Below are 22,562 nucleotides of genomic sequence, written 5' to 3'. Positions count from 1 at the left end.
CAGAAAGACTGAGAGAACCTTTATATCATCGGAAAGGTCAGTTTTCATCCAAAACAGTCATAATAAAAAAATCTTACAACACAGTATGAACTCAGAACACTTCAGTTTGGTCTTCAGAATACAAAGGTCTGGACCTTTGCACTAAAGTACTAAAATGCTGGGGACTTTCAGGATTCATTACAACAGCATTGTTCGTAAAAATCAGGGTATGTGCATGGATGGCATAATGGACTACCGTGCTACGCAGGCGCCTCTGTAATAAGGTGTGGAATAAAAAGTAAGAAACCCTACAGACATAATCAAAAGAAGAAAAGAAAAAAAAAAGAAAAATATTTAATGGAAAATGAGAAGTTATGAAAGAGGAAACTGAAGACTATTGTACATAAAAGTTGAAAAGAGGCTGAAGTAATACCACTCCTCCTCAAAAATCTAGCATTTATGATTCTAATTACCCCATTTTGATTTTCCACTTCACAGTTAAAGGACTGCGTTTCAAAAGCCCAGCAGCCTCTTGAACCATGTGTGGGGCTGCTGTGAGGTGGAGCATGTCCATGCGATTTGGCATATTGAGCACGGAATGGTTCTTAGCGGCAGTCAACTGGGTCTGAAAACAAACAGTGACTTTAAACAGCCCTTTGTTAGGACTTATTTTGTTTCTAATGATCTCATTTTGAGCTTCGCCTCCTGAGCCAAGCTAGATTATATTAAAAAAAAAAAAAGACAAAAAAAAGAAGCCTACCAGAATCAAAACTCAGTTGCACATCGCCTGTTCTTCTGAACACCACCTATTGTCCGCACATAGAGAAGCAATCTGTATTTGCTATTAATGTTTCACTCAGTCCAACAGACTAACACTTCATACATCCTACCTGAATTCTGTTTTTTAGGCTCTCCCACCTACGTGTCTACAGAGAAGCATATGTATAAAGACAGGGATCACCAAATAGACTCTAACTAGCAGTTTTTTATTAGCCCAATGAATTCAGGATTTTGCAGCTATGTTTGATGTGACAGACACCAAGCTTTTTTTTTTCTGCAGAAACCATGTAACTCTGTCCTTAAGTTAATTACTCATATTCTGCACTGAAACAAACACCACACCAAGCTATGTATTTTCTATTGATTCTGAGTGTAACATTTTGGTTACTTGTTTCAGGACTGCCTTAATAGAAGCTTGGGTTTTAGAAAAATCTCTCTTTCTGAAAATCAGCACTAAGTGGTTGTCTCAATTTTGGCAAACAAAAAGGGAGGGACGCAAAATCATTAGTCAGGTTTTCCACAGTAAGGCTCTATACTTCAGGACATTTCTAGTTGACAAGATGACTGAAAACACTGTAAACCACCTACAAAATTCTCCACTACAATTCACTTTGACAATATAATACAAAGAGAGGATGCCTTCCTCTGTAAGAAAGATTTGTATTATATACTCTATACTCAAGTTGTGTGAAAAACTCCCACTGATGTTAACCCAGAATAACCACAGATTCTGTCACATTACTTCACAGGGAGAGTTTGACTAACATTTTGAAGTTAAGCACTTCTGCTAAACTTTATCTGTGAATATATGGTTTCCACTCTACTGTTCAGTTAGCATGCTGCAAATCATCATCACCTTCTGCTTGTCACTGTTCCCAAAAGGGATGATATCATTTTCTGCAGGGAATTTATAAAAAACACACAAGGAAGGCAATAGAGGTGACCACCTCTATCTACCAACAAGAGGGATTATCATATTTTTGATCTAGAACTAAAACCTACAGGCTAGACTGTTGGCCATAGTGAAACTAGGAAAGGAGCAAGAACCTCCTGCCGACTTTACACAGCTCTTATGAGACCCAGCTTAAATTGCAAACCATGCGCCCATCATAATGCTAGAAGACTAAAAAATGACTAAGGTGGCTAAGTTATTCTTCCAGTCTGCATTACTCTTCCAAGTGACTAGGGCAATTGGAGAAGTGGCTGCACAACCCTAGGGAAGGGTCACAGAGCTCAGATGATTGCACTTTGTTTTCAGGTAACTGCCCATACATGAGCCAACGAGAGTTAGGCATAATCTGGCCTGTAGGAAATCTCACCTCCACCTTTAACATCAAACACAAATATCACAAAGTTTCACTGAAAAGATTTACTCCTTATGAACATCTGGAAAATTTCCAAAAGAAAATACAAGATTTAAAAAAAAAATTTTTTTAATCAAAGCTACTTGAATCTGAAATGGCTTCCAGAAAGGACTGAAAGTACCAAAGCCTATAGCAGCAAATTACTCTGATAGGTTCACAAGCAGAAAACAACATGGTACAAGGTAAATCCATTCCCAGTTAGTCTTTCAATATTTCTACGGTTTTACTGGTCCTTCTTTTGAATTTTAAATTCTCCCACATTCTATGTCCTTGAATTCTCTTCTTTTCACACACCTTCATTTTCCTGAGCTAATGTTAACAAAACTCAGTTAAGACTGAGTATTAACTGAGATTCCACATCTGAGACGCAAGTAGAGTTAAGCTCCCATTATAAACAATAAATGAAGGGAAACAGCTAGATCCTGAGTCACTATGTTATCTGAAACTGAGCTCTTTTAAACAGATAGAGGACTCATTTTTAAAAAGTGAGAGACTCAAATTATACCATCTTAATAGAGGACTGCAAACATCTCGGGTCTAACCTCAGTCATAACACAACACTTTACAATTTACATGACTTGAATATCTTTTCTTTAAACGATTGGAAACTAAGAAGGGTTTTCAATTGCACCACTGGGAGGGAAGGTTTACCATCAGAGAGGGAATGTGAGTCTCCTCAAACATCAACTTAGGGACAAGATTTAGCAAAAAAGTTAAGACACAGCTCAGGGAAAAGCTCCTACACAGTGCACCAGACTCTGAAGCCAAGGCAGTGCCTCTGTCGATGGTATCTCTTATAATTTAATACTTGCAAGAAGAGTTGAATTTTTAACTGTCAATAATCCATTCTGCTGACCATGAACTCACGATCTAAGTATTAATTTTTAGACAAGCTAAATCTACCAAGTACAGATGCACTAGGATGCAGCCAGCACTCATCGCTGTTCAGACACATTGGAATTACAAAACACGGACCCGAACTTGATTTTTATCAAAAGGTTAGGGTAAAACTGAAGACTTAGTTCTAGTGCAAAATTCAAATACCACCCTACTTCTTGTAAGGGTACTCTTTTTGTTTTAGGAAGAGCTCCTTCATACGCAGAAAATGTGGGGAAAATGCTACACAATTAAAAATGTATTTCTTCCATTAAATAAACACATGTTATAGTAGGAGGTATCACTTTTCAGGGCAGTAAAATCTCATTCTTCGAACTCCCTCTCATTCCGCAAACGCTTGATGTGATTCCTCTCCCAGGACAGAAGGCTCTTGTCTTTGGCTCCACGTGCTCCTTTCCAGGGGGCTCTGCGTGGGCTGCAGCTGCGACCCTGGGCCCATGGATCCCCGCCTTTGCCACCGAGTGCGAAGGGCTGGCTTTGCCCACCCGAGAAGAAGAGCTACGCTGCATCTGCATAAATTGTGCATAAATTACCTCACGCCATGCAAAAATACTGGTTCCACCCAGCTAATTTCAAGCTACCAAATAACACTAGTTTGTTTTTTTTCCATGAGTTTAGAGCCTCAGAAAAATGATCTTTCCGTAGGTCTGGGGTTTTTTTTCATTATTTTTAACAGAACTTAATTTAAGAGTCCCCACTAGATTTCCATTTGTTCACTGGTTTTGGTTTATTCTATGCATGATTGCACACCCAAAATAAATCTAAAACGGTATCCAGTATTCAAGGAGATAGTGCCCTCTAGCACACAAGCAGCATCCATTCTCATTTGATTGCTTATGCCATTAAATTTCATAAATTTTATGTCATAAAATTCTAATCTTGTTACATTAAGCAAAATACCTCAGAAACATTTCAAATATCCACAAAAGCTTTTGAAGAAATGGCTTATCCATGTCTTTAAAAGTGACAAACACAGATGTGTCAGGAGAAAAAGATATGAGGCCATAAATCTTAACTTGTTGGGAGTTAATTAAGGGATTCATCAATCATTACACAGCTAACACTATATATATATACAGGCAAAATCCCATCAGCTGCCACAACCTACAGCAAGCTACAGGTTAAAACTCCCAAAGTCCTTCTGTTCTGACTATTTATAAATGACTTTGTATAATCTAGCATTAAGACCTGTAATTATAAAACAGCATTAAAACAGGCCTGCATAGTTATGGATAATTATAGTCGGTACACTTTTTAAAGAAATAAAAAGCTTTTCCATTCAAACATAGGCTTTGCCTTTTTGACAGCTCCAAGTCCACAGGACGCAGAGAGATGATTTAAATTGTATGTCAAAATTTTGACTGTGCAATACTTTCTTTTTTCCCTTATTAAGAGAGGCATTGTTGCTTTCTCACCATAACCAGGCGTGACAGCGCCTGACGGGAGTCGTATAGCCAGTTTCTGAATCGGCATGAAAACGTTCACCTCTTGAGCTTCTCTGGCAGCTACAAACTAAGTCTTTCTCATGGGCAGAGTTTAAATCGCTCAGCCCCATACGCAGGAGACGGGCAAGGAGCTGCATGCTGAACAGAGGCAGGAGGACTGACACACAGACACGACTATCGGAGCTGATCCTTCAGCAGCAGCACAGAGGATAACGCAAACTAACACGGGAGTAGGGAGTTTACTCTCTCACACGGCCCAACTCCAAATCGAATGCTACAAACTACTCCCATGAACTTTAATGGGATTTCAGTCTGACTCTTCCCTTGATCTGAAGGAATATTTTTCTTTAATGAAAATGCACACTGGAAATCCCGTAGCTTCTGCTTTTCCACAGAAAATATATATGATAACAGACAGCAGCAGTATTATACATATGAGTGCGTGTGTGTGTGAATACATTTGTGTATACACATACATAAACCCATACACACATGCAAATGCAAGCTTCTCCAAACTCTGTCACATATCTGCCTCATCTCTGATCATATTTTGGAGTAGTAAAACAGTTCATGTTCCTAGATATATTGAAGCTATGATCTCTCCACAGAGAGTCCAATGAAAAGGTGCTAATTAATATTAATGACTGTCTCCAGTTTGGCCCCAAATTCATTCATATTTACTTACACTGAATAACTAGAACCTCTCTAGAAAAACAACTTTGTTCATTTTGACAGGATGACTTGTGTAATAAGGTATTACTCAACATGAGTAAGGGTGGCAGACTCCCACACTCTGTCCCACTGGGAACTGCAAGCCCGACTTGTTTCTACACATACCACTAAAAACAGACTTCACTTGGCAATATCTTTGAGTCATTTACAGCCTGACTTGGAATTATTTACTAAAGTGATTTTACATTAAAAAAGTAACAATCTCTAATTTGCTAATCAATAAAAATATGTGCATGAAATGTGCCCTCAGCTGTCACTCACAGGGAGATGTAGTAATCTCCTAATTATTACTTTCTAAGATCATATCAATCAGATATCTTTTCAAATACACATATGCTACAAATAAGTTATGTTACTCACAAAAGGTTTTGGTGAATAAGTCAACTCCATTAATACAGACTAAACTTACCATGATATAAACTGAGCAATGTTTCTGTGCAGTTGTCTATTATCATAACAGCAACAAGAAATCCTATGGTCAAGGTCACCCAACAGCTTCCAGTTCACTCAACTCAACTTTATCCTGTTTTCCCCTCACTTCTGCTTTCCAGGTTTGCGCTCTGACTGGAGTAACTTTTGCTTATTTATTTATTTATTTTATTTTTATTTTTTTTTTAGAAAAGAAGAAAATTTAGTATAAAATGGGCATGGAATGTGCAATCCCCCATTTATTTTAAAGTTTGCATTTTAAAATATAGTAATATGTCGACAGCAGCTAGGCTGATAAATTTGATACATATTGTAGATTTTCTTTTGGGGGGTAGGCACAGGACGGACATATTTTAGGAATTCCAGTGACAAATGGTTTAATTCTGGAAATTTTGAAACTCTCAAATAAGAAAGTCACTGCAAGAGTGTTTCAATAAAATTTTAAACATATTTTAGAATTTTTCTTTTCTCATTACAAAACTATAAACCATACTTTTTATGAACTCTATGCTCTCAACCAAAAATTTACCATCTCCATTTTCTTCCATTTTTGGCAACAAGCTTTCATGCAAGAAAAAACACTGAAAAATCAAGTCTAAGAAAAATACGGTGTGCAAAAAAAATGCATGTTGAGTACTCCCAATATGTTTTGTGCATAATTTTTCATTGACCTTTTGAGGCAGGTAACTGAGGAAGATTCACTGTGCATGACTAAGCTATTTAGGGAAATATTCCAGGCTGAAACAGACCAAAACAGCCTTCGCAAGGTGACAGACAAACTTCTACCAAGATAGTATGTTCTACTCCTGCAAAGAGTATTGCATAATTCATTGGTAGATCTCAAAGAGGACTTCTCATTATTGTCTTGCCTGGCACCCTGACTAGTAGCTGTTAAACAGAAAGTTTAGTGAGTTACCCAAAGACACACAGTCAAAACCCAGAACCTAGTCTCCTATTTTTGTGTGATATCTGTCAAACTCATAATCCTTTTTTATTTCAGTAGTTTGCATGTTAATTAAAAGAGCTAAAAATTTAATACTATGTTCACAGAATAGAAACTACAGGATCAGAATCTTCCTTTGGCAGAAAAGAATCTGAAAGATCAGAATTTGAAACTTGGATATTTTGAGAACTTCTCCAAAGGAGAGGAACACCGTAGTGAAAATGTAGTTCTATTACCAGCAACATGCAAACGTAACGGCGCAGTGTCAAAGACGATGAGCATCTATCAGCACAAACTCTGAAACAGCAGGATGCAGCCATTGTTGACATTTCAAGTAAACTGAGCCTGATCACTAGCTTCTTTCATGCAAAAGGCTCTGCTTGGATGATTTTGAATTAAATCCACAAGCTCATTTATTTTCCGGTACATCTTCAAATTAACTCTGCCTTTTTTTTTTCCCCCCTCTTCTCCTCAACATTTTAGAAATACACCTCCCCTCACTATTCAGCTCCTATTATATCATCCTGCTTTTTTCTTTCTTTTTCCATTTTTTCCCTTTTTTCTTTTTCTTTTCTTTTCTTTTTTTTTTTTTTTTTTTTTTTGTGTGTGTGTGTGTGTGAGTGCATAGGGGCGGGAGGAGAGAGATTTGTTCTTATGCCACAAGAAGAATAGCGGAGTTTTCTTTTTTTATCTCTCTGTAAAGTTTTGGGAATCGATCACTACTGGAACTACTGAGTATCATAACATTGGGCAACCACCACTCTTCTGCCAGCTGAACTACAAACACGGATCTTGTCAGATAATCAGAGATTTTAAGCCTGTACTGCACAAACTAATTCTTGAAAAGTATAGAAAAGTCAGTCAGTCTCCAGACGCTGAGTGGGAGAGATGTGCTGTGCGTTACAAGGAATCCATACATCACACACAGACGTGTGTACCTAATTTCCACTGACATTGAGTGAAATGAAGCCAAGGAGTTAAAAAAGCCTTAAAATTATGACAATTATGAATGACTTATTACAAAGAAATCTGAGGAAGCACAGACTCATCCTGAAAAGTTAGTTAATATTAAAAATTTTGCAATGTAGAGAGTTTATTCTTGGTCACTCATATTCCTTGTTTAATCAAGCTGACATAGAATTTTCTTCAAGCATAATACTAAATGATGAATTACTTTCAGTGGAATCAACATTAATAATAGAAATTCTCTTGCAAAAGAAGTCTGGAGTTTGATATGAGAAGCTATTCTTTTGATTGAGATCTAGCTAAACTGTGACACAGTTTTTCCCACTATTCCATCAGGCCATCGCTTAATAATGTGAGTGCCAAGGAAACAAGTTCAAGCACTCTCTCTTCCCTCTTTCCTTACTACATTTCAACCCCCAAAAGGGATTTTTTTTATATTTATTTTAAAAATAACAATATTCTCTAACCAGAGGTAGTATATAATCAGAAATGAATTTCTTGAAACAAGGAAATAAAATAAAATACCTGTATGATTTTTCCACTTCACTCTGAATGTAATTACAGGTGAATTCAGTGTAAGAAGTTTCTACTGCATGTATGTCTAATTCTAACAAATATACACATAAGTGCACTTCTAAAATTATTTTCAATACATCCACCTATATCCATGCATCATAACTTTATGTATACAGTAAGCATTATTATATACCCTTGTTCCAAAAATCATGCGTTTGCATCATGTATGCCACCTTATAAACAAAAACAGCACAAATTTCCATACACACACTGTGTATTCGCTAGTAAAATTAAGAATGCTAATAAAGTATGTATGCATACACAGTCTGAACTCACATCAGGGAAACACTGGGCTGCTAGCTGACTTTAGTGGGAGCAGAAAATGACAGGCAGAGGGAAACGTGTTCCCTGTGTTGTGTGTGAGTGCGTGCAGAAATACACTTCGGCAGAGCAATGTCTCTAGTGAACATAAACATTTTCTAACAGGTCAATTCCAGCTGCAGAGAATTTTTCATCATTTTTGTTTCATATGCACATTTTCCCCTATCCCCCTTTTTTGGGTTTATATAGGACAGGTGCATTCTTGGCCCAGGAACAAATAATCCTGAAGAGACTGAGAAAGAAAAATCAAACTGAATTTGATCACAAAATGGTAGGGAATAAATACATTATTGCCCTTCTATTATGTCAAAAAACAAAACCTCCAAATTTTGAACATCTCTAATGTCTAAGCAATTTGAGGTAGGATTTTTAAAGCTGAAAAGAAATTGTTTCATAGCCCAGATGTTGTCTTTCAGAAACTAGTGAAAATTGCTGCTTCTGAAAGCTACTGTGAAATACAAAGAGTAAAACAAAAAACATTTAAATAAAAGTAATTTTACTCACACATTCTGATATTTCAAAAGAGAGGAACTCTTTTCAAGCGGTTTTGCACACATATATCATACTTCAGATTACCCACAGTCAGGCCATCTCTGTTCCAATAGGTGGATTGCGGGAGGGATAAAACAGAAAGAGTTTATGGAAGGATGCAAAGGGGGTTCCTGCTTCACTGACTGGGCATATTGTACTGTGAAGCCTTCTTATGCTGCTGTGTGAAAGGTTCATAGCTGTTACATTATTTTCCTAATGCTTATTCATAAAACCATCGGAATTAAGAAGTTACATTAATATATGTGCATTGCAGTCATCCATCCTGGTAAAGCACATGCCAATTCAGCTGCAGTAATATCTATCTGTACAAGCCACTAATTCTGTAATTTTCTGATTTCTGAATGCTCATGTTCAGTTTAAAGAGCTACTGAACACTTTTCAAAATTGTTGATTTCACATTCCCATGTTTCCTCACCGCTATAACTGCACTCCTAGGCACATGGATTGACTTCAACTCACAGCTGCCTGAAAGCTGCATTTTTGCTATATCTGATTCAAAAACCGCCTGTCAAATTTCTACAGAAAGAACAATATTTATTAGAAGTTGTAAACAGCTGATAATTATCCCTCTTAACAAACCTTAACTATATTTTGCTGGAGCTGTTACAAAACTAAACTGTGACTATTAATAATATGACACACATACACTCATGTATAAGTACAAACAAAATGCATATTCTTATTCTAAATAAAAACAAATCCACAAATAAGAAAATGAGAGACTATTCTAAAAGACAACATACCTTTAGGACCGTAAGGTGTCTCAAAATTTATTTTAGAAAAGCTGCAGTGGCAGGCGCTAAAACACAGTTGTTTAAAAAAAAAAAAAAAAAAAAAAAAAAAAAAAAGTCCACTTTAAAAATCTTGGAGAGTGGGGGAAGGAAGGAAGAAAAAACCCTGAAACTAGTATCCTTCCCTCCAGGGAACCTCGGGGGAAGTCTGCCATTTACCCTTCCATAGGTACTTTGTCTACCTTCATGTCTGTTGTTCAACAGCAATTCCCATAAAGCTCCACAAAGACCCAGCTGTATAAACCAATGCTGTCAAAGAACACAGTTAGGGATGGATAAAACAGGGAGGGGTGTCTAACATGCTGACCACTGACTGAGCTTGCAAGGATAAAGAAGCCTTGATGGAGAGAAGTAATCATCCATTGCTGTTTGTTTATTTTACCTCCTCCACCACATACTGGAACCTTTTTTGTTTTTTCCATTACCAAAACCATCCCCCACTGAGAGGCCTTTGTGATCTAAAAGGGGCAGAGCCCCTCTTTCTTAACACTGGCAAGTTTATGTAGGCAGATTCATTCAAACACATCTTAAAATAAACATTCGGCTCTTCCCCTACATCACACTGTCCACACACTGCCTTCAAACACACTTAAAAAAAAATCACCATTAAAATGTACTTGCATGGGGTTATTTTTAACAAGATGTATTAAAACAGTTTAGCAGCCTAAGACCCATATTGCTGCGGAGGTACAACTTCAGAAGACAGCTATAGTCTGAAAAAAAATAAATATACATTACAGTAAAGTAAACCTGGCTGCTATTGCCATAACAAGTGGTATAATAGCTTTTCTGAAAAGACCACTTCCATAAGAAAACCCTCTCCCCCTTGGGGATATACCTAATTATAATATAAGTGAATCTGAATCCAGATGTTCAGATCTAAAACGTATGTTGCAAGCACTACGAGGAAAATGACTACTGCGTGGAGAATTGGGAATTCAAAGGGCTTCCCTGGCCTGAGCTCTGCAGGGACTGAGGACCTGCAGATCCTTTCAGGCACAAAAGAGGTCATGCTGAGCATCTTCAAAAATTAAGTATCTGCGAAACAATCTTTCTTACTTACCGCTTTCCACTTTTTCTACACTCTGCCCCCTTTTTTCTTTTTCTGCATACACACATTTGGCACCAAGAACAACTCAAGAATGACTAGATGTATTTGCCCTGTATCTCTAGAAAAGGGCAGCAGAAAGCAGATCTCCCAAAAGCTCTTTGACATGTCTGAAGGCTCCACTGGAAAGAACAGTGCTCAGCTGCAGGCGGAGGCCCTCTCACTCCATGGGCTACCTATTCCAATGAAGTAATTGATGAGGAAAAATTATAGCCACATTAAACTAGGTCACTGAGGAAAAAAAAACAGTGATTCCTCTGTATCAGCCATTGACAACCATTTCCTGATTTTATCACCAGAGCTGATGCTCAGTTAACGTTTTCATTCTTCCTGCCTGAACAAAGCGGCAACACAAGCAAACTACAGCAAGAAAGGTCCGCCGTCCCATTTTTAGTTTCAAAGAGATAATAAATGGCCTTTAATTTGCGGAAGTAGTCACCTGGCAAGCTCTGCCATTGCTTGAATGACATCTTGGGCAGAGGACTGGTTTCACGATTAGAATACATCACAGAAATTTAATTCTGCAGTACGGCAACGTCCTTTGGAGTTAGTCATTGCTGTAGTGAGATGCAGAAACACTGAAATCGCGTGGTGGCAGCAAGCTGCCTCACGTCCCTTGGCTCGAGCTGGGGCTGCTGAAGAGGGAGCCAGCGGTGAGGATGGCAGAGAGCATCCTTCGGCAGCCTCCTGCCTCACCTCACGGCACTTAGTGAACCTTTCGGGTGCACAGTTTGTTCCGGTTCTATACGAGAGATAAGAATGCCTGAAATTCTTTATACAAAGCTTTGCAAGCTCCAATTTCCTTTTCTTTTTCTTTAAGAAAACATTTTATTAGTGATTACTATTCTAGTTCTGAGACTGAAGAGAGAAAATCTTGTTCATATCATTAATTTGCTTGATACTTTTGGGTATACTGACATGTGAGCAAAGGGAAAAATTAAGTACTCCATTCAGTTACTTGAATACTACAAAATTAAGTTTCTTCACACAGTCCTGCCAACAAACTTAAAGAATCTGGTGTGCGTGTAGGTGTGTGAATATATGGACCATGTTTATGCAGAAATCTATTCATCTTTCTTTTTATAGGTAGTGATAATGCAAAAAATAACAATAATAATAATGGAAGTATTTCACTGAATAGTTTTCACTGTACAGTCCCATTTCACAGGATCACCTTTTCTATCCCTCATACTAATTTAAAACTCACCCCTTGCCAGTGATGGTAATTCGCAATCACTGAGTGCTTTTTACTTAGTACAATTAATTTAAATAAATCTCACAAGCCTTCATAAAACATTAATGACTGCACCCATTTCACAGATGAACAGAGTTACAAATGCCCGTTTGGTTTTTGCTTACACAGGACTACCTACTGCTGGCACTTAAGTGAAAGCTGGATCCCTAACGCACCCTCACACGGCAAATCAGGGCCAGATTGGGACAGCAATCCACAAACTGACTTCCAATTTCCTCTGTTACTCCATAGCTCTTAGGATAATTCCTCAGGAAAGTGAAAATGAGGGATACTGCATTCATCAGATGCACTATCAAGGTAATGACAGAAAGCTAAAAACAGCCCCTTTCCAATCTTTCCCCTGGATAACTGCTAACATGTGCCTATTAAAAAGACACAATTCCTTAGAAAGGACAGCTTTTGCAATATGGGATCTTGTATCTAGCTCTCCCCCACACCATTCACAAACTGAGAGCAAAGATCCTTCTGTTTATTTTTCCTCTCTCTTTTAAATGGCCCATACAGGTATACCATGTTTTAGGTTTAAAAAATCTCAACCATAAAGTCTCAAAAATGTCAGACTACTCCCAGGGGAACGTTTTTAACCAACCAGCATGCTTCTGGTTCCATCAGTCTGCTCACAACACGGACAAACCACACAGCTGTAGGCTGGCTTTCCTGCTGGCATTTTCCAAGGGTTTTCAGAAAGCCGCCAGCAGGAGACCTCACCAGCCGGCCATACAGAGGCTTGCTGCTGTTGTCTCCCACTCCCTTCTCCCCCCCCGTCCACAGGGTGGAGATCAGACAGTGCCACTGTTACCAGGCCTTCACACCCTTTTCCCCATACTCCCTTCCCCTCCGCTCATGTCACGGATATACAGCGTAAGCCACATTTAGGAAGATACTTAAGTGTGAAAAAATGTAGTTTGCTTTGCCACACGAGATTTTCAAACGTGCCTTTGCTTTTCAAATATGTATTAAAATGCCTGAGCACTTATGAAAATCTGAGCAGGAGCTCATCTATGCCCCTAAATACCTACATACCTCTACAAATCTCATCCTGCTGCTCTCCTCTTCTTCCTTTATACAATTTACTAAAGAGCTTTTATACTTGCATTTTTCATCCTTATATTTGCATCCTATACTTGCACTCTTTTCATCCTTAAAAGCACTTACAAACACTAATTACTCTTTACATATCCCTTCTGTGATGTAAATAAGGATTATGATCTCTTCTGAAGTAAATAAGCATTACTAGCTCCCTTTTACACACTGAGGAACTACAGAAGAGAATTCAAGAGCTCTGCTCACCACAACATAAAGAGAAGATACTGAAGCATGAGGATAGAGAAGTTCTCCATGCTGTGCTCAGACTAAGACCTTCAACATCTTATCCCTCTATTTGCAAACAATACTCTTCAGCTCAGTCCTATCTACCTGCTGGCTGATGATCAAATATTTAACACACCCCATAAAATGAAAAATATGAACTCTACCACAGTGCCTCGTATTTGCCGTTCTCCATTACTTAAACCGGGTGGTGACATGCACCTATATGACAGTTTTCAATTTTATTATAGTCTCTATTTGCTCACTTACTTAAGATGTTTAAAGAAGAGTTGTATGGATTATAAGACAGTCTGAAAAGTTCAATTCAGAGCTCTTCAAACAGTCATTTTCATCTTATTAGCACAAGTAAAGTAAAAGCCTTAGGCAGGTAATTTAACATCCAGTTTATCCAAAGGACTTCTAAAGAAAAAGTCAACCTTTGTAAATTGTTTGTGATAATCTCCAAATTGATCATTAATTATCAGCTGCTAGTGAGTGTTTCTTCCATCAGAGGCACTGTGAAAATATTTCTCAGAAAATCTACTATTGTTGATATTGCAACCTGTGTAATCAGTCATTATTAGAAATAACAAAGTTACAAAGCTGGCAGCAGCCTAGCTAAGTGAATCCTGTTCAGCAACTCTTCTTCCAGGCAGTTTAGAAATAATTATCACCAACAGGAAAGCAAAATACAACATCTTCATTATTAACGTTATATTCTGCATTCTATAATTATAATCTTTCCACTTGCAGTAGTAGTCACAATTAATTTATATCAGTTCAACTATGCTTAATAAAACATGCGTTAATTTGTACTGCCAAGTAACTTTGAGTTGATGTAGAGAAACTTCACTTTCCCTTCTGCAGTTTCCTGATTTTCTTCCACTAGAAGTGAATGCCTAAAATTTGAAAGTAAAATCTAAAAAGATTTTTCCATACATGTTTCTTTGAGAAGAGTTGACAAATGACAGCAACAGGTAAGACGTATTAGTGCTAACCAGCCTCAGTTTCATGTAGCACCGGAACAAATGAGGCCCTTTTGGTACAAAGACTACTTAAAATAACGCAGTTGAGATACCTGATATAGAAAGCTCTGAGCAACATTTTCCAGAGTTATCAAGCATGACACACTACACAATTTAGCAGAATTTTGGACTATATTATGACAAATGTAAAACATCTGACATTCTCATAGCTCCTCATGCAACTCTACTGAACTTAATGGAGAATCTCTGTTAACTTTAATACAACAGTCTCGGACGTCATGTGCCTTGCATCTCCAGTGGGATTCAACATACCTGACAAACGTGTTTTTAAAAAAGTTCTTCACCAACTAAGAAGCACAACCATGATGCAAGCTTGTCAACTGTTTAGTTGCACTGAATATCTTAAGGAAATAAAGAATAGCCATTAAACAGAAGATATAGACAGGTATTATCTGAGTACCAAAAATGGTTTTGGAATAATGAAAATATATATACAAAAATAACCCACCACTGTTGGATGTATACCACAGCAGCAGCTGAAGCCTTTTATAATTGACAATGGCAATCATAGCAGCACTTCTAATTTATTTGTTTTGTTTTGTTCCGTTCTGTTTTGTTTTGGATCAAATGCATGACACACACACACATCCCCCAGTAAAGACTTTTTTCACATTAAAATACTCCCTTCTCATTTGGTTCATAACACAGGTCCATTAGCAGGGACAACACTTTGATTCTTGAAGATACTAAATGCAACTGGATTACTGTTGTTAAGATGGGAAAAGGCATAAGCACCACAGCCGAAAAAACCATCCCTCAAAGACAGTTTTGTTCAGATTCTCTCAAATTTATATAATTCAGGCTTACAATTGTAGCACAGGATTTTTTAAAGACTGCATATGAAAATTCTATTTCAAAGGGCAGAAAGCCTGAAATTGAATAATCTCTTACGGATAGATGATGCACAATTCTTCTAAAAAGCAATGGAATAGGCTTACAATTTTTTTTTCTCTAAGACAGCGCCAATGGGCCACTGCTCCTCGGGGAACATGAGCATTAAGCACTGCCATCTTCAGCAGGGAAAACAGTGAGATCTAAACTACTCAGGTAGAAATCTGTAATAAATGGTGGTAATGTCAAAAGATACTTTCTCACTAGGCAGTCCTGAGCCCTAGATGCATTAAGCAGCATATACTTCATTTTGTTTTGTTTCATTTTCTAATTTAAAGCTTTTTTCTTACTACTTTATTAAGTTCTGCAGAACCAATTACTCCATAGGCCACTGAACAGCATTTTATTCTAGTCAAATGCCACAGAATAATGCACAGATTGCAGTGGGGGCAATCAGAATTAGCCCCCACTGGAATCTGCATAACTTCCATCAGTCAGGATAGACTGTAAAAGGGCACAAAATAAACATTTTGCAGAAAGGTGGATATCATCATGAGAAGAACTCAACCTACAGAATTTAATGTTGGTTGCCATCCAAGAGCACGAGAGAAGTCAGCTTGATTGTGAGATTTTGGGCTTAACTTGTGAGACTGAAAATTAAAAAAATGTGCTCACAAGTGAAAACAACACACAGTTTAGGGAAATATGACAAATCCTGTGATGCCATTTATAACTAATCCTTTTCAGCTGTACTAGTACTCTCAATACATGCTTAATATTGGAAGCAAGATTTATCATCAGTAAACAGTAAACATCATTCAGTTACACAAGCAGTAACAACTCCTTGACTAAAAATGAACAGTATGACATCAAAGTTGTCATCTCATAAATAGACTATTGGTTGATTTTGTGTACACGAGTAGCCCTGATTAATTCAATTGTGTCCTCAACACGTTTAGTGCCGTGTCAGGAGAAAAGACTCTTGTAAAGGTCTCTCTGAGGATTGAGTGAGCTTTGAAATTCCAGTTTCTATGATGTTATATGAAATAAGAGTCCAGCTTGCTTGCCAGAAAGCAATAAAAGTGAACTTGGTGAGGCTGCTCATGTGAATACATCTTAGCAGAATCAGGGCCCACTTGAGCCACAAGGGAGGATAAACTTAAAGAAAGCATTTCAGCATACCCATTCTTTCAGCAGTCTTTAGTCTGTAGTAGTAGCTAACATCTGAGGAAAGGAAAGGTTTGCTGCTTGGCAATAGCATGGTGTTAATGTAACACAATCTGTTAAATGAAAAAGCAAAATTAATTCCAATTTGGTGTCTTCACATTTCACACTCCAGAGACTCTCGCGGACTGAATGAAAGACAGGAAGGGGTAGGAAAAAAATAATTTTTAATGAATTTTTCCAATCGTCTATTTCTTTGAATTTCACAATTAAGTCAAGAGGTGATTTGAGGGAAAACTAACAAACATATTTCATTTATGTAGGTATTCCTCAAGGTGTGCCTACAACATAAGAAATGTCTGCCTCCTCCTGTCCATCTTTCTCTCCATACTCCCTCTTTTCCCCTTGTCCCCTCCGCAATTCAGATGTTTCGCCTTACTTCATCCTCACATTAAGGAATGGATTAAGCAGAATTTCTGCTTAAGGAGTGATTAATTATAACTTTGCCTTGTGTCCCTCTAAAGTTGCAAGTTTCTTCATTAAAATAAAAATGAATTTAGTTAAATGGACAGCTGCAAATGTTCAAAGACACATGAACTAAGTTTTTCTCTTGCTGTGCTCAGACCTTTGGCTGCAGTGGGGTGACTTATGTAAGTCCTTAACTCTAGGGAAATGGATTGCACACCTGAGCTGTCAACTGCTCAGTACACTGATTCTCTAGACATGTATAAGGAAATGGTAATATTTGTCAGTGGCATTGTGCAAGTTAATCCTTTAAATATTTGTAAAGCACCTTGAGATCTTGGCACAGAGGGCACAACATAAGTACAAAGTATTATCATCATTAAAATAAATTTGGGCATATTCCAGTTAGACTGTTTCTAGTGAACTGTTTTTAGACTTTGACTCAGGATGTTTTTGGCTTCTTGAAGTACATATGTACACTATCCAAACCAGAAAATTGGAAAGCTATACAGGACTTTTTTCTTCACCAGCCCATTTTTTTCTTATTTATTTTTTCAGAAGAAATACTTCTCTATACCACCCACCACCCACATTCACTTCCAAGCTAATTATGCATTGAAAGACAACCAGCGTAAAGAGGATTACAGTATACTGAGTTAAAGGAAGGCCTAGTCAAATAAACAGGGTAACTTCTCTTAGTCTGTTCCTCACTTATTTCCACTGGATGATGAATCCCCAAACCCATAAAACCTGAACCTTAAAAAAAGACTAATGCAGCCTTTGTTTCCCCCCCTTTATTTTTCCTCCTCTTTTTCATCACCCCCATACATTTCCAGCTGCATCCTCTCCCCAACCTACAAATTGCCAACCAAACCTTCAGCCTAGTCACAAAAAATGAAACAATTGAAAAAGACTCACCACAACTACTAAAAAAACCAAACTTTGAAGAACAAGAATAGAGTTCCTAATATCATGTTACCATCCACTTTCAATGCTAGCCTCTGAAAATGAAAAAGCTAGCCTCTTTCATACAAATTTACGTACGCATGTAGTTCTTGCTTCTCCCCGTCTCCTGCTCTCCTTTTCTTTGTGCCACAAGACTATGGATGTTCTGCAGGCAAGTGTTTCATAGTAAAGCTGTATCATCTTTAAGAGTTTAAAGCCCCTTTCAACTCTAGCACCTCCTGAACTGTGTGTGAGGAAGATGTCTAATGCTGCAAAGTTCTCAGCATTTTCAGCTGCTACTGATTCCAACAGGAACTGCGGATCCATCATCATATAAAGCAGAAAAAAAGGGACAGCCAGAGAATGTACCCCACTGATTTGGCTAAAGCATCCTTAAGGACATTTTTGATGAAATTGTTCTCAGACTGTATTTTTTTAATAGTCTACCAATTTTAACACACTAAAAATAACTTGCATTTACCTACAGCAAAATACTTTAGTTCAGTTCTTTGCCATTACATCTTTTAGGCAGTTTGTCATATCCATGCAGTTTATATTCTTATTGACACAGCCAGATGAGCAATAACATGTATCATGCCTCTCTTTCCACATACCACTCATACAAAGGAGATAGCTCAGCTAAGCAAATAATTATTAAGGGAACATTTTCTCAGGGAAAAAAAAAAAAAAAAAAAACAAAAAAAACAGAAATCAATTGTTCATCACAGAAATTGACTGTGGTCATTCATTATATCTCTGCTGTAGATCCCACTCTGCATTGTGATAGACATATCTTAACAACAGGCATTACAAAAATCCTGCACAAGTTTCAACTCTCTAAAACATAAATGCGCTAGAGTGGTCTTTTGCAAGGTGCGATAAAAACTAGGTGAAACAATGACAGGGGAAAAAAAAGGAGGACAAATCAAGCAGAAGTGCTGCTTCATTGATACAGTGACATACTGTTTTAATACAGCTGTTTTGGGACCTGTTTTTCATACAATCTGATAACATGTATTACTGGGGCACTCTCTGACTCCTGCTGAACATTTAGAGGTTCTGGCTTGATTATCTGAGTATGATGGAAGACACCATATGTGGATGAAGCATATAACTTTTAAACTGAAGGACCTATGTACCTAATGGGAACACAAAACTGTCTTGGATAATACGCAGTTTTCAATACACAAAGTTTGGGAGAGTCAAGGTCATATTGTGTTGTTTTAATTTTATTTTTTAATAAACTCAAAAAATATATAAATAGTTCTGACTCAAGCTTTCAGGCTAGGTATGCCCATTAATTAAAAGGGAAAAGAAGAAATAAAAGCAGGTTGCTGTAAATGCAGATGTAATCAAAAGTTCAAACGTTAACTTCAAATCTCTCAGTCAGCATAGCTAGAAAACACAGGAGCTCAGCCTGCCCAGCTAATGTGTAAACAGACTCTATGAATCTCTTCCTATTCATTCTGCCGACTTCCTTTACCTTGTAATTCTTGCTAAGAAGGTCAATTCTGCCTACCTGGGTACTTAGACAGCCTTCGATGGCTATATTACGTAAGCTGCGAAATAATTACTTTTGTTCTATACTTTATCCTATATCAGCATCCAGCAGCAATGTTATCTTTTGGTTAATACTCTCTCTATTTCACATAACAAAAACACATATTCAAGCTTAGATTATTAGCGTTATAAAATACATCTTGCTACCAACAATACATATCACCAAGTAATTATACTAAAAAAACCTCAGGCATTTATGCTAAAATGGGCCAAAATCTACTATTTGATATCACGTACAGCCATTTAAGTTTTGCACAATTGCTTCTTCATTCCTGACTCGCGAAAACAGTCCAAGGGGACTCCATGCTATGCTGTATTTTCCATGTTTCACTTCAATAAAATATTACAAATACGTTACCATGTATCTGGGATTTTTTCTGCAATCATCATAACAAACCAATGTTTTCATAATGTCGCCACAAACCACAGCTATTACCTCATACAAGAATACAATGTTTTGGCAATGCAGTGTGAATAGGAGGAACAACTTCACCATCATCTTCTGAAATATTTCTTTGAACACATTTTCCTAATAACGGTAGCAACAAATGTTCCGGCACCTTTTTCTTTCCCTCCACCCCCTCAATGAATGAAAAGAAAGTAGAGGAATAAGTGGTACCCTCTCCCACCTTCTTGTTCTTAAAAGGATCTGGATCAAAGTTATCCATAGCTGAATCACACTGAAGTCAACAGAAGACATTCCAAAAAGTGGAGAAAATACATACATAATTGGACCTGAAAATTCCAAAGGAAGGTTTAAGACATGTTCTTAACATGTGTTCTACATTAGTCTTGAGATGGTCTGGGGCAAAGCCTACATTATACCAAAAATAGGAGCAGAACCCCATCTTTGTCAGCTCCAGGGGGAAAATATGGAAAAAGATTTGGTGAAAAATCTTATGTTAGTGTCCTGATCTCGTAACAAGTCCAAAACCTACAGAACTTTAAAGGAATCAAAGCCACTCACAGCTGAACAGGACTGGGCTCCATTTGTGTGTTCAACCCACCATATTCCTTTTCACAGTCTACCATAAATGGTTTCAAGAGACTGTTAGTAAGGCTAAAACTATTTGTCTAAACTATTTTCATCATCAGTCCTAATTAATTGACCTCAAAGTCTACAGCAGATAGGTTGCACTCTTTGTATGTTCATTTGTAGATGATCTTAGAATCATAGCATGTATCTTCTAAATATGACTACATACTTGCATTCTGGATTCTTCCTCAGTCAAAACCAGCACATGCAAAACAAATTCTACAGTCCCACATTTTGTATACAAAGGGCATCACACATATCCTGCCACTTAAGCTATTTTCCTGAAATTATCTTAGTCTCACACAATCACACTTCAAACACCCCATATGTCCAGTTTGGTTACTCCTCCTTTAAAAAGCTAATAAATGTAATACTGAAACGTAACTGTATTTCATCTAAAAACAATTATCTGCAGTTCTTTGTGCCAGGAAAAAACTTAATAAGAACCATTAGCAACACTTCTATTTTATTTTCTTCCTTTTTAATGGGCCCAATCCAAATTCCAAGTTAAGCCAATGAGAGTCTTACGATTGTTTTCAGCAAGAGCTGGACAGAGCCTTATGATTATAAATGACTGTAAGGCTTGTGAAAGCAGAGAGAATGACAAGCATATCCTCTGTTTATTCACACAATAATACTGCAAAGACAGAGGAAGAACAAACTTCCCATAATGTTCCTACCCAGAGCTGTGTAGAAGCCAACAATAAAAGCTTGGAGGTGAGGGGAATCAGTGCTCCCTGGTCTTATTCAGTCCTTGGCCTCTTTTCCAAGACTGACAAAAAAAGCCATCAAACTTTGCCAAATGTAATGCAAACTTTCATTTGTCCAAAACTGGATTCACACACAACACTCAGTGCATATCCTCTATTGGACAGTGCCTGGTGAGAAACAACTTTTAGCTATGATTTTACTGAAGTGTTTTCAAGCATTTAAAGATGCAACAAAAAGATCCATGGTGCTACATATACCATCTTACTTAACTGGGTTATTTTCATCTTGAAGAAAAAAAAACAAGTGACCTGCACAATACTCCACAATTACAATGAATGTGCATTGCTTTATTCAACTTAATCTGATAAACAGGTCTAAAATTGTATATCAATCTATTCCAAGCATTCACTTTAATATTTCATACAGATAGAAGTAAGGACAAACAAGCTCCAGTTTTCCCCCGAACATCCCTTGAAGTGATTTATCTCAAAATGGATTAGATGTATGAGCCATACCATTAGGAACAGTCCAATGCCTCGAAATCCTGAGAGGACATACACATTTTTGTACTAGCTGGATCATACACACTTCTTTCACAAACAGCTTTTGTTTTCTTTATGAAAATCACGCACTCTACCTACACACACGTCTTCATCCTTTTCTCCTGTTTTCGATGTTAAATATTATATCAGAATCTTTGAAAATATAGATGCTGTATATTCTTTGAAATGGAGGAGTCAACTAAATTCTGGAGGCTTTCAAAAATTTAGCCAGAGTTTCCTGGAAGGCACAAGCAAAATACAGGCTTCAAGGGATTTCCAAAGTCCTATACTGATACGTGCCTGACCTCACTTTTCCTCATACACTGGAGCTAGTCAAAGAAATTGGCAGGTTGATATTTTATAGAAATTTGGGCAACCGCATATTATGAAACTCATTTTATTTTGAAATATAACAATGATAGGCAAAGAAGAAAGTTAAAGTGCAACCTTTGAACCCAGCCATTTATACCCAGCTTCAATGCAAATGCATCCGTAACCCAATGGTAACATTGAGCTGACCAAAAATCAGGAGAATGAGGCACATCTGATCTGCCAGTACATCTTCCTTTGCCAGTCCTCCCCTCTCCATCTTAAATTTTTCGTAAGTTAGATGTGGAAACTTAATGGGAAGGGTGGCACAATGCAGCAGTTTGTTTAAAATAAACAGCAAGTGATACATGTAGAATTTCAGTGGTAGAAAGAAACAAACAAACAAACAAAAAAAAAAAAAACATGGGAAGAGGGAGAAAAGAGCAAGCTATTTGTTCACTCCTCATTAACAGCATAAGGGAACTTAGGTTTAACAGAGTAAATCAA

General features: G+C 37.5%; 1 protein-coding gene across 19 annotated transcripts in view; it reads right to left on the bottom strand.

Annotated features, from left to right (window-relative positions):
- Window positions 1-22,562, bottom strand: part of SOX5 (SRY-box transcription factor 5) — a 650,623-nt gene that overhangs the window by 257,899 nt on the left and 370,162 nt on the right. The window lies entirely within an intron of this gene.

Source organism: Rhea pennata, chromosome 1 (genome assembly GCF_028389875.1).
Source record: "Rhea pennata isolate bPtePen1 chromosome 1, bPtePen1.pri, whole genome shotgun sequence".
NCBI classification, from domain to species: Eukaryota; Metazoa; Chordata; class Aves; order Rheiformes; family Rheidae; genus Rhea; species Rhea pennata.
The sequence above is the reverse complement of the archived record's forward strand: the minus strand, read 5'-3'. Positions and strand labels throughout refer to the sequence as shown.